Source organism: Falco punctatus, assembly GCF_963210335.1.
Source record: "Falco punctatus genome assembly, chromosome: 6".
NCBI lineage: Eukaryota > Metazoa > Chordata > Aves > Falconiformes > Falconidae > Falco > Falco punctatus.
The window spans coordinates 12,169,184-12,182,713 of NC_137585.1; the positions used below are offsets into that span (position 1 = coordinate 12,169,184).

The following is a 13,530-nucleotide window of genomic DNA, read 5'->3' on the forward strand; positions in this document are numbered from 1 at the left end:
ATTTAGCCCTGGCTTTGGATGATATGCAGTAAATAAAGGCACTGAGTAATTTTTATAATAGGAATTGTAAATAGAATTAATTCCCTGTGCTGAGCCCCATTGTACTTTTGCACTAAATGAGACAGGGTTCCTGTGGGGGGAAAAAAAAAAAAAAAAAAAAAAAAAAAAGAGTCTATGCTCATGTAATTAAAGACTCTTTTATAATTAATACCCACAAGGAAGCTGAATTAAGGCTGTGGTCAACATGACTTTGTGTTCGTGAGCTTTTCAGGGTTTGTTTGAGTTTCTCAGTATAATTGATGTTTAAAAGTAATAATCCAGTGATCTTAGTCTGGTGGGGTAGGCAAGGTGTCTGGCATTAATGTACTGTGTTGTTTTTGAACGGCTTAGGATATATGGTAATTTCAGGGAAATTTACTACAGATTTATAAATGGATATACTGTAAGATGACCAAAATTTTTCAGCCTTCAGTAAGAGTTAAACGAGAGAGTAGCCTAAAGTCTCAAGTAAGAGTTCGGTTAATTCTTTTACAGTATTTAAGTTCCTAGCATCTAAAATGCCTGGCCCTTTATGATGCCTGTTTTCTTTAATGTGTGGTCTGGGACAAGACTGGAAGAGAAAGTCATGCTGTCTCTGAGGCTGAGAATGGCTACTTAGCATCCAAATATGTAATTAGGGAGCTTTTCATGCCTTTTTAATAAGTTGTAGTCATTAGTAAATTGCCAGTTCCATACCCCTCAAATGTTTCAGTCTTTAAACTTGACTGGACTGGCCCAATTCCATGCAGAGCAGATGCTTTTTTGTCTCATTTCATTCTTTTCCTTTTGTTAGGGGCTTCAGCTGCAAGGAAAAAAAAATGCTAGCTGCAAATAAAAGGCAGGACAGTGAAAACATAGCTCCTCTTCTATGCCAAAACCAGACACAAAGATCTCCATCCTCTGCCTTTCTCTGACTTAAGAGTAAGTGCTCTGATACTGTGTCACCCACACACACACACACACTCCTCTAGGCAAAACTGAGATAAATCATAGATCCTGCGTAAATACCTTTAGAATTGTGTATAGGGTTTACCTACATGGACCCTGAAGAAAAATAATGCAAATTAACAAGAAGTATGAAAGCGGTTTAAATTGCATTAAAGCTAAATGGCATGATCTCATATACATGCTGTTACTCAAAATTACAATGACTTTAATTTGATCAGGATTAATTGACCTCTAGTATAAATTCAGGCAAACAAAATAAAAATATGTTGGCTCTGAGTTAGAATGCTTATAAATCAGTAATCACATTTGAATTAATTTCTTAATTAAAAAACCTATTTGATTAATTACAAAGTTATTACAAATGGATTTTTAAATTGGGTTGGTCATATGGCATTAGGCTGGAACTTTTAAACTGGATTATTTATATGGCATAATTTGTTGAACCAGAAAGTCACTAGGTAGATAGCCACAAACCACTACAAATCTGAAAATGTCCTGTGTTTTGAAATGCTCTGAGTAGAACCTGTTGAGTCCATGGAGTTCATTTTGGTTTGACTTTGGCTTATGGTCTATAGTAAGCATGAGAAGTCACAGAGATTTTCCCCTATTGATTTCTGAACTATATATGCTCAAAATACAGCAAGCTATGCAGCTGTGTCTAAGCTTACCATCTCCCTTCAGGTACATTTTTTGTTTCTCATGGGATTCTCACAAGCAGATTAAATGTTGCACCAGCACAAACTCCTGTGAAGTCTTAAGGCAGTTACAAGAAGTGATTCACTCCTTCTTCAGGGGATGTTTATATTGGATATTAGGGAAACCTTCTGCACTGAAAGGGTGTTCAAGCATTGGAACAGGCTGCCCAGGGAGGTGGTTGAGTCACCATCACTGGAGGTATTTAAAAAAAATATGTAGATGGCTTGGCGACATGGTTTAGTGATGAAATTGGCAGTCCTGGGTTAATGGCTGGACCTGGTGATCTCAAAGTCTTTTTCAACCTAAATGATTCTATGATTCTATCTTTTTTTTTTTTTCCTGTATTCATAGAAATATGAATTGTTTGTGCTGAGAAAATCAGCAGTGCCTTCAAATTAATGGACTTCCAAGATCTTTTGTCATCCTCTCAGGATGTTCTAGATGGATGAACAGAAGTAATGATCTTGCTGTATCATTTTTTAATTTACTTCTGCAGATTTTTTCTCTGAAAGTATAGCTAAGTCAAGGACTATTATACCTGTGAGATGAGGGGATGTAATTAGCTATCATTCTGAATACAGCTGTAAGAACCATCTTCAAATATGTATGCTCTAAAACCACAAAAGGCTATGGATTTACATATGCAAAATGGAAGGGAAGCTTTTCACTACTAATATTTTCCAGGTTTTGAGGCAACTGTTTGAAGGCATATATGAAAAAAAGAAAGATATTCTTGAGATAATGCAGAAAACAGCAAACACTACTGGTGCAGCACCACATGACATTGCGCTGAGAACCTAAAGTGTAGATACTTAAAGCAGACGCTTTAACAACAAGCCTGTGGAAAGTAGATGTTGTCTTTCAGTGACACTTTCACTGTATCTGATAGATTCTATAGAGTCCATTCAGTTTTTTTCAGGCATACATCAAGTTCACATTCTGTTCAGGAGACCACAGGATGCATTCCAAGATACAAACCAGGCAGTGTTTCCAGTGTTCTGTGCCATACCCCATCACTTGTGGTGTGTTTTCAGGATTTCTTAACTTCTACATTAGAAGAGGGTTTGCCCTCAGTATTTGCAGCATGAAAGGAGTCTACACAGAGGCATAAGAGAATGCAGGAGAGTCAGCAAGCTATCTGGGTTTTGAAGGTGTAGGTACTAAAAGAAAAACAAAGTAACTTGCAATTCGTTGAAAGCTAGTCAGATGTAATATACATCAACCAAAGAAACAATGCACAAAATGCCAAAGCCATGCAGAAACAGTTAAATGGGACAATAATTTGGCTAATAGTGCATATAGGCATTTTTTAAGTATCAAACAGAGGAATTATCACTGTATCCTTGTCCAGTGAGCACAGCTATAATATCCAAGGGATGGGTATGCTCTCATAGGTTAACTAGGGGTGCCAAAGGCATGGTTAAACTGCAGGCTGCCACAAACACATAACTGAGAAAATATACTTTTCTGATACTTGGAACTTCTGCCCCAAACAAAACTTTCCATTTAGATCCTGCAGAATCTTCTCCTTTTTTCTTAACAAAACCTTTTTTTAAGGGCATTAACCTGATAACCCTGGGTTTATTTAAAGAAGCTCTAGAGGGTCTGCCTGTTAGAGGTAGATACATATTAAGATGGCCTCTTATTCTGGGCAGAATTTTACCCAAAACCTGAGATGAGTATCCCAGTGCTGGATGTTACTTGGTCATCTTTTCTGGCCTTTCTTCAGTCAAAAAACACTTGTTCAGCCATTGCAATAATCTAGAAATCATTTAAACCCTTAAGATCCTTTCAGCTGTTATTTTCTGCAATTAAAAAAAAAAAAAACAGTTTTTCACCTGGTGTCTCTGTTTTGGGTCTGCCTGGAACTACTCTCCACAGCCCCTGCAGCCCCATCTGTGTTGCTGTGGGGAGCCTTCATTCCACACATTTCAACTCAGGCAATGTTTTGTGGTCCTGATGCAACTCTGCACCAGACAGCTGACATAAATCCCACCTGTCTAGCACAGACCAGGATGCCTGGCTTCAGCCACAGGCTCTCCCAGTTGGGCACATTAACTGGTATAGATGACTCATTGTTTTTAACGTTCATCCATATTGAAACCATTCAGGCACGCAGCTTTCCAGAAGGGAAAAGAAAAAGTGAACAATTAAAAATTTCCTTTCACATACTGGAATCTAAAAAATTGTACAGTACCACTATTTCTACCCTTCCTTCTTATCAATGGTTACTTTTTTGTCTTGCTATGTGCAAGGTGTATGGCACATTATAAATTCAGAAATTACCTACTGTAAGGACCAAGCACTTTTCCTTGTTCTGCATCCAGTCCAATTTCTGTCTTGCTAAATAAAGGGATGAATAAGGCTCTATGGTGGCTTGAACCCCACCACATGGTTGAGCCTCACTGAGTACATCAGAAAAGCTTTCCAAAGATGCTGTCCTCAGTGTGCTGGCGGTTGCCACTTGGGTAGCTGGGGCCGTGGTTTTTTTCCTATATTTTCTTTATAACTCTCAAAGCGTGAATATTAATTTTTCATTTAAGTCACCTTAGAAAATACTGTGGTCACTCTCACTGATTTTTAGGTGCTAAGGCAGGCCTCACTACAGAGATGCACAGGCTTCTTCAATGGAGGTGAGGCTTCCATGAAAGGAAAAAGGTATGAAGCTATGGTGATTTTCTTGGCTTATTAACTGTGCACAGTGGGTAAGGGGGCAAGGAAGAGCAGCAACCCAGGGTACAACAAGGGCATTGAAACAAATGTCTCAGGGTGGCAGATGAGGAGGCAGTTGCTTAAGTATATGTCAGGAGGAAAAAGTTGTGACAGCAAGGGTTTGGAACTAGCAGTCTACACGAGAGACGAGGAGGTAAGGTCACTGAATGAATATGACGATGCAGATACATCAGTTCATAGAGTATGTGATTCGATTGCTCTGCAAATCGGCTGATGTCTGATTGTAGCACGACTATAGTTTAATTAGCTGCATTGTTGAAACTAGAAAGGGAAAGCAGGAGAAGCGAGTCGATGTCAGGAAGCAGCAGGAGTGGGGGTAGCTGCAGCACTGCAGGAAAGCCACGGCACAACTCGGGCAAAGACCCTGGGCAAGGGGCTGAGGGGAAGCGCAGCTCTTGGACAAGGGGGGACAGGCACTTTCTCCAGACAGGCTTGGTCCAAGGCGGCACGACTGCACCGTACCATGCCTGCCTTCTGCACGGGTGGCCAGGCCCCTTGGCAGGGGTTGCATTCAGGGGCCCCACTCTTGAAAGCGTGGAAGCTCAATAAAGTGCCTGCATTCTAAAATCAGTACAATAAGAAGATGCTAACTTGTTTCTCTCTGTTTTAAAAGATGATAAAGGCAGCTTAGAAAGCCTCACATATAGAAAGAAAACAGTCTACAGAAATGATATTAAACCTTTCCTACTTGAACCAGAACAGGTAAATTGAGTACCTATACAAAAGTTCCTTGACTAATTTTTAAGCACAGTTTCAACTTTTACTGGTATAAAGAGTCACACCTGGAACTTTTATTAAGAATGTATGTTCATGTCTTCACGTCTACCGATGTCACAGCTTTACTAACACTCTATTGATCCTTACCAGCCAGATTTTAGTTTCTGTTGCTCAAAAACAGGTGCTGCTAGAAAACGCACAGGAAGAACCATTGTGAAATGTTACAAAGAAGGCATCTATGTAGGATCCACAGTCCCGCTCTCTGCTATCTCTTGGGACAAGCCCCTCAAGAAGAACAAGATCTCTTTCTAATTCTTTTGTTTGCTGATGACTCTCAAATGTGTTGAAAAAGACTGCCTGTCACCAGTGCTGTAATCCAAGCGGAGATCAGCAGCCTAGGCAGCCCTATTTCTCAATAACCACTTCCTCTCTGGTCCCAGTGATCACTGATAGATATCAAATGCTGTGTGTAGAACATCCTGCCCCATCCACTACTGGAGGTTTTATGGTGACTTTGTATTTTCAAATCCCAGGAAAATGTGGGCACCATATGACAGAATTGCCAGTACAAACATGAAATTGTTGGAGAGCCAACGTAGAAAGCATAGTTCAAGGATGTTACATAGAGCACTAGTCTATAAATCCTGTATCCTTGACCAACCTAGTTGTCTCATTTTTCCAGCACTGTGCTATTATTACATATTTAATGATAGCTTCTTATAAGCTGCTTATGAATCATATCCACACACACCTGCTTAGTTATTCCTTCCAGGTCCCAATATATTATTGACAGAAGCAGAACTGATATTTTCCTGTGGACACATGTTCTTCTCTTAGCCTTGAGCTTCTGCAGCAAGGGAAAGGGGCAGAAGCAGTGTTCCAGCTAAAGCCAAGTGAAATGAATTGAAGCTGGGGACACAAACTGCCATTTCCTAAAATCTGGCAGCTTCCAATCAACGCAGAGTTTTGTCTCCTAGGTACTTTTTATGGCTCTTGTTTTGTCTTTGAAAGGGACAATTTGGGAAAATCTGGAGGTTTTCAGGAGAAAGGTTTTGATGGGCTCAGGAGCATGCAGTGCAATCAGATGACAGCATACTTTTCAGGCTGTCTTGACTTACCCATGTCTTTCTCTGTGTTCCCAGTAACAGCAGTGGCAAATGGGTTCAGTGCTAATAGGTCTGCGGTTATCAGAAAACCAATCTATGCATACTGGTCACAGTTAGTTCAATTAATGAAAAGGCAAGATAAATTTTAGATACTGGTTTTCTGTCTCCTGAACAGAAGGACCCTGCTTTCTCCTGCAAAGAAGTTAAGGAGGAAAGGCTAACAATTTCAGGCCTTTCAAAGATCAGAGGGGTTTTTGCATTTCTTAGAAGCTGTGGGGCTGACTTTGGGCTACTCATTTTGTTCTTTAGAGGTTTTTTTCCCTCACATGTTGCTGACCAGTGACATATTTTGGTGGATCTTGACTAGGTACCTTGTACTTCCTTCGAAATAAGAAATGATTAACACATACAGTTCATCCCTACCTTGCTGAATATTATATCCTGTCCTTTGACACCTCACATCACTGAGAATTCGTATCCTCAGAAGAGAGGAATTGCCAGGTTCTCCAACCCACCCATGTCAAAGTCTCAATGCCTTTCCTTCAGCGTCCTGGATGTCATCTTGATAACTACAGAATGAATGGAGAGGCCTGCATGGAAATGTGTTTGTTTTTATAACCCACCTAAACCTGCCAAAAGATTGAGTAAGGTTATTTTTCTGTCATATATTTCTCTGGCATATATTTCTCCATGAAATTCATAAGCTGGCAAACGAAAATAGAGTTGTTATTGTATTTGTGGTATTCAAGATAAAATATGGTTTTGTTGGTTTGTTTCTCTTGAGATGATTTCAAACACAATGGACAACTAAGAAAGGAAAATACAGTGATTGCACCCATGGGCTGGATAGCAGAGTTCTGCCACTTTGGCAGTTTATAGTAATTCAGTAGTGTTTATGATGATAAGAAAGCAATTTGGTGAAAGTGAGGTAAAACAGCTAATACAGAGCAAGATAAAACTGCAGTTAATTCAACCATCAGGAAACTGACCACTGAAAAATGGTCCTGATATGTCATTTTGAGTCAGTCCAGGTTGTGATTTTACTCAATCCACTCCTTGTTTAAGTTTCAGTGCTAAAAAGACCATTTGTCAGACTGTCACTCAAACAAACTTTATGCAACAGATACAAAGCAACCATAGTACATTGCTCTGGCATAGCAAGACACAGAGGCCGTTGCCAGTAAAGTTTTTCTTATACTGTTTGTATTTCATCAACCTTTCCAAAAGATAAAGATGTGATGTTGGTGGGAAACAAAATCCAGTGGTCCAGTGGTGTTTATCAACTGCTTAGAGCCAGAATTGTATAAGTCAAACTGAAAGTGAGTAAAGACAATAAAGAGAATGATAGATGTACTGGCACCTATTTGCATGTTATTTCAAGTCGTTGACAGGCTGGGATATAGCCTGTGCATACACAAATGTGCTTTTGCCCTCACATTTTTGCCAGGCATTCTCTCTGCAAGCAGCAGTGTAACTCTGGCGCCTACATTCAACAAAAAAAGCAGCTCATGAGAATACTGTGTACCAGAATACTGCTGAAAAACCTGATTACTTTTCATAATACATCATCACAAAATAAAGAATATTAGCCTAAAAATTTCTAGTAGATTCAGTCATCAAGTAAATGCTTCCATTTTAGATGAGAAATTGAATAGAAAATCTACAACAAACTGTCCTTTGAAAATAACATGTCTTCAAGACTAAATTGGGGGGGGGGGGGGGGGGGCGTGTGTTCCACTTTACAAGTACCCACACTACCACCACTAAAACTATTACATAAACATTCATCACTGTGAATAAGTGTTTCAAAACATGATTCCTAACTGTCACTAAAAAAAGTTATCATTCTGGAAAGCAAGGCACTATATGCAAAGGTCCACTGGTAACAAAACAGAACTAAAGACTGGAACTGACAGAGAAATAACTCTGTTACTGGAACTCAGTATCTGATATTCTGAGAAGAGAGAAAAAAGTGTGTTATGGTGGTAGATAATTTCCCAGCAGAGAGGAAGCTGACAGCTAAAACCTACGCAGTAAGCCTGTCAAGTTTTTGGAAGTCAAGTATCTATGGGGCTATCAGTATCAGGTAATACCGATATTTGTGCAAAGGCTCCCTTAAGCAGTGTATAGATTAAGAGTTTAATTCTTCCACTACTTCATAAGCACACTCAGATCATGAGGTTTCTGCCACTTAGTATCCCCTGTTGTCCAATATGAGAAGCTAGCTCTGACAAGAGATGGAGAAGGTTGTTTTGTCACACTTTTAAGAACGTATGCCGCCTTATACATAAACCTACAAAGCTACTCAGCAACAGGCTTTCTATTTAAACTTCCTCTTTGATTTTCCAGTTCTTCTCGTTTTTCATTTGCTGACTACACCGAGGGTTGGAGAAGGGTTATTGTTGTTTTTAAGGCACAAAACATAACGCAATTGAACAAGCCATCTCAAAGACCCTGTCAGATGCATACCACTTGAAATGTGACATCAGCCCAGTGGATTTCTAATAAGGAAACCAATTTAGGATAATCTGAATGAGTAGTTGAAGGAATACAAAACCAGAAGCCAAGATTCTCTCTAAAATCCCGGCTCTGACACCAGCTGCACAGTGGAAAGCCGTTGTGCATTACAGTGGGATTCCTTTTGCTTCACTTTTGATGTCTAAACAACCAAATGATATTTGCCAGCCGGGCTTCCTCTGTAGCATCACAACACAGATGGTAGGCTAGGCAAAATGAACTGCTCTTGGGGACTGCTATAAGAGCTATGGAAGTGCCATGGTCTCGCTGCTATGAGAGAAGCCTAACTAACATGAGGCAGGTGGTTTCAGCACTTACTGAGGTTAGAAACCTCTCTTCACATGATGTTTTCAGAGCTGGATCCTACCCCTCGAGACGTAGCCGTGTTGCTGTTGCAAGTAATGGCAGCTGGAGCTGGTCTGTAAAATTTAGGACAAGTCCACAATTAAAGCTTTAAATGATAGGTTAAAATTCTTTAGAGGCATGAGGTTATTTTTGACAGCACATTCCCTGGCAAAAATCCTAATGGAAACAAAAATTGGCGGGCATAAAAAGTGGGGGTTTGTTGTTGCTTTTTTCTATTTTAATCAGGAAACGAGTGTAGGTTGTTTGGGCACCTCTTCCGAGTAAATGTCTCTTCAGTGCAGGGGAAAGTGGCACCTGCACTGAAGTGATGGGAAACCCAGCAGCATGCAAGTGATGTCCTGCAGGAAATGTTGCCCTGACCTGCGGGGTAGGGAAATGACCATACCTAGCACTGGGGTAGGCTCTCTTTCACACAGGATTTCCTTGGCTTTGTACCCCCTTGACACCATTCAGGTCACGGTCTCTTCCCTGCTCCATGAAATTGCAACCAAGGTGCGTCTGGGTAGTGGCTTCTAAACCAGGGCGAGCTGCTCTGTCCAGCATAGGGGTCCCAGAGGAAAGCGGCGGTCACTGTCCTGCACACCAGTGAGACACCTAGCAAGAGAGGAGTGCTAACACTCATTAAATAAGTGTCACGCTTAGTGCAGGGATTTTGACAGGCCTGCTGCAAAGGCAATTTGCCTGATATCTCCTAAATGGTATACAAAAGTCATCACCCTCTCTTGCAAACACAAACACACAAAATCGTTTAGCCTACAGCCAGGAGTTTTAAATATGGAGGTGGAGAAGCTGCACTAGCCCATCTTCTGCAAAAGGCCTTCCTTTTGGTGTCAGTATCTCCATCTCCCTTCTGTGCATGTTAGTACTTTACTTCACTGAGGTGCTGCAATGACCGGTTTATTATTTTTTACTAAATCTTTGCAAGTTTAAATGCAATGTGTAAGAGATACATTGTGACCTGACATGTGTGACTTGGCTATGCAAGATGGGCCTATGTGGTCTTCTGTAAAGAACAAACCCCCTTTCATATTAGAAATTGCTTGTTACAAATAACGATTTTATATTTTTTTAAAACAGTTCTAGAGTAATGTGGAAAGTGTAACCTCTCCGTGTTCTCTGGTTCTCCTTAGTCCTGACACATCAAAGCAGCAGTCACGGGGAGACATCTGTCACTAGTTAATGTCATGGTTATGGAGGTAGAACCTCCTCTTCTGTTTGGGCCAGTGTGGTCAGCCCTTTGATGGATGTGTTCAGCCTTCATCCAGTTTGATCACCCCGTGCAGCCCCTTGTTCAGATCTGCGTGTGAACAAGAATGTCCTGACCTGAGATCCTTTTTAATACAGCAGGGATCCGTGATATAAACCATCAAAGGAAACCTTTGATCTTTTTACTATCTCTTAGTCATCTGCTGCACAATGCAAATAATAATGAAAACAAAGCTAAGGAGCAGAGCAGCTACATTAAAGAATGAGGCTTGTTGCCGGCAACGAAGCTAATCACTGAGGTTTTATCCTATCGTCAGACTCAAAAAGAAAGAGGGGGGAGGGAAGAGAAAAAAACAGGAGGAAAAAAGTCTTTGCTCAGCAGTGAAACATCTTTACTGAACTGAAATATTCCAGGAACAGTAGTTACTTTATGTCAGAGGAGTTTATGAGAGACACAAACATGCAGCCAATCTTTAGAGTAGAATTTTAAAAAATAATCCTTATTCCAGTATATTTAATATTTCTATTGTGGTCTAATTTGCACAGAAATATGTATGAACATCACAATTTGAGTATCACTTAGTTTCAAATTAAATTAGTTGTACTGAAGCCTTCAGTGCCTTTTCTCTGCTTTTTTTATTTTCTCTCCCCTTCCTTCTCCCCCCTCACAATAGGCCCTTGGGATGGAAAGCATGTTGATTCAAAAAGTGAATATATCACTTTAGGAAAATAATATCTGAAAAGTGTGAATGTCTTCACTGTATTCTCATTTGATTTTGTAGCATTTTCTCAGACCCATAGAAACCTCAAACAAATGTGCGTGACAGTTGGAGCTTGAAGAAGTGTGTGCGTGCATATGCTCATAAGTCTGCACGTGTGCATGTTTTTCTATCTGCATGTGCTTTTGTGAACACACTGGAGGATTCTTTCAAGCTCTGATGCCAAGCATGTCTGTTTATATACATTCTTTCTCTTATATTCTTTTTGCACGTAATTATTTAACTTAGGTGAAATCCTGATCTGACAAAAAGCCTTGAAGTTTTAAATCATTTATTTAGTAACTGAAGAGAAACATCCTCAAAACACCGGGAATTTTCCCCTTCTGCGTGTGCTGTCAGTACCTCTGAGCTCTGCTCAAACGGCCCAACTGTCTCAGAAGTTGAATATGTTATACAACGTCTACAGCCCATTTGCAGTGCCAAAATGTGTCTCTCTTCTGCCAAGGTAACCAAGCTGGCACAGTGGGCCAAATAAGTTGTAACTGTCAGGCCAGATAATCTCTACCACCTTTGTGTTGGTCTAAGAGGAAGCTTAACTCAAATATTTGAACCTGTTCAAGAAGAAACATTTTATAGGTAAAAAGGCCAAATTAATTCAGATTGTTGACTTCAGTGGACAGATATTATGACAGTGTTGTTAAATTCACAATCGTAATTTCAGTTATTCTGAACCTTAAAGGTTCAGGAAGAATCTGCACCATTACTAAATACTGAAGTTAAGTGAAGTGTGAGGTATTCTGGGGACAACAAACTTTTTGTAATAACACTGAAGGTGGAAAGCTGCAAGGGTAAGCCATGGTATGGGACCACAAGCACGTTAAGGTTGGTGCAAAAAACCTTTCAGACAAGGTCAAAAGTAGAGTGGTGTACACAGGTTTGCATCGGGGGAAAGGAAATCACTTTTTTGGGAGGAAAAATTGCTGTGGTTTGTAACAAAACATAAAAAATGCTAACTTTTCTACAACAGAAATTTAAGAACAAGAGGTTTATCTGGAGCCACCGTACCCTGCAAACTGTCCCCCTCTTAACAAGCCAAACTTATTCCATTAAAATCCTACTCCGTAGGAAAATACGTTGTCAGCACTGATCTAAACTGATGAATGTTGCCTCGTTTCTTTAGAGAAGCTCTTATGCCTGCACATGTGAGGGCATCGAGCTTGGTTTGCTCAGCCAGTGTAGCTGAGTTTCAGACCAGGCAGCAGTTCTCCCTCAAACTGATGTGCAAAAATGACTGCTAGGCTCTGAGCAAATTTGACCATTCTTCATCTAGAAGGATGGTGGATCCCTGGAGAATGGGAGCTATGGAGAAGGAAGATGTAGCAGAAAGTAGTTGTTAAAAATATCTAGGGCTCTATCATGCTCAGGAAGCAGCACATTAGAAAGGAAGGCAAAGTTAGAAAAAGCAGCTCTAAACCTTTTTATACAACCTTTCCTGACATTCTAAAGACAAGTGAAGGACACTACCTACTAATTGCTGCTCTGTTTTACACGAGAGATTCAGCATAGCAAAAATAATAGGCACTGTGGACACCTAAGAATGGGTATTTGTTGCAATGTAAGTCACTGCTGCTATACATTAGCGTCAGAACAAACTAGCCCTTTTACCTGCTCATTATTCAGAGACAAGCTCAGACTAGCCCTGTGTAAGGGTGAGCAAGTAGCATAAAAAAATAGGCTGGTAGATGCAATTTCTAAAAGGTGTCTCCTTCAAATTATTGTTTTCCTTTCTTAGAGGATACAAGGGAGGCTGTTAAGTGCACAGATAATAACTTGCATTTGCTAGATCTGTCAGTTAGTGTCCCGTGTTAGAAGGGACACATGCAAGTTTACTTTTACAGCTGGGTGAACCTGGGCAGACGCTGAAAGTGTAGGTGCTTTGAAATTTTATGGTGGCCTACGTCACAAAAGCCAGAGCAGTACAGAAGGGTTGACAACACCATCATTTTTCTTAACTGTAACTGAATTGGGAGGCCTTCAAAAGACTTATTGTTTTACCAATGTTGAACCCTCAGACTTTATCCAGAGGGCTTTAGATTGGTTTTATTTTCATATATGCATGCCTTCCTGATTTTGTTTTCATGTCTTTTTTTAGCACTGTAGTTTTTAAGTAGTTGTTGGCAAGGGAGTGGAAATTTTACTTAAATATGTCATTGGTAGTATTTGAAAGGAAAAGATAAAGGTATTTTAGAAGACCTGCTTTAATAGCAAAAGAATTATTATTACTTTTTTGTTCTTATTAACATCCATGAGCTTTTTGTTGTCTCTTTCTTTTTGGACTTAGACTAAGAGGGTTTTTGTTGTGTTTACTCTTACTAGCTTTTGTGCTACTTTGCTTTAATTTCTCTGTGTATTTTTAGCAAATCACCATCTGTACAATTAATGGAAAATCCCATTTTTAGAGAGTTTTTTAAAGTTATTGTTTC

The 13,530-nt window shown here is 39.9% G+C and overlaps 1 protein-coding gene across 1 annotated transcript in view; it reads left to right on the forward strand.

The window, feature by feature from the left end:
* The window catches only part of LOC308065854 (potassium voltage-gated channel subfamily KQT member 1-like), a 520,908-nt gene that overhangs the window by 373,384 nt on the left and 133,994 nt on the right, over window positions 1-13,530 (forward strand). The gene's annotated exons all lie outside the window — the stretch shown is intronic.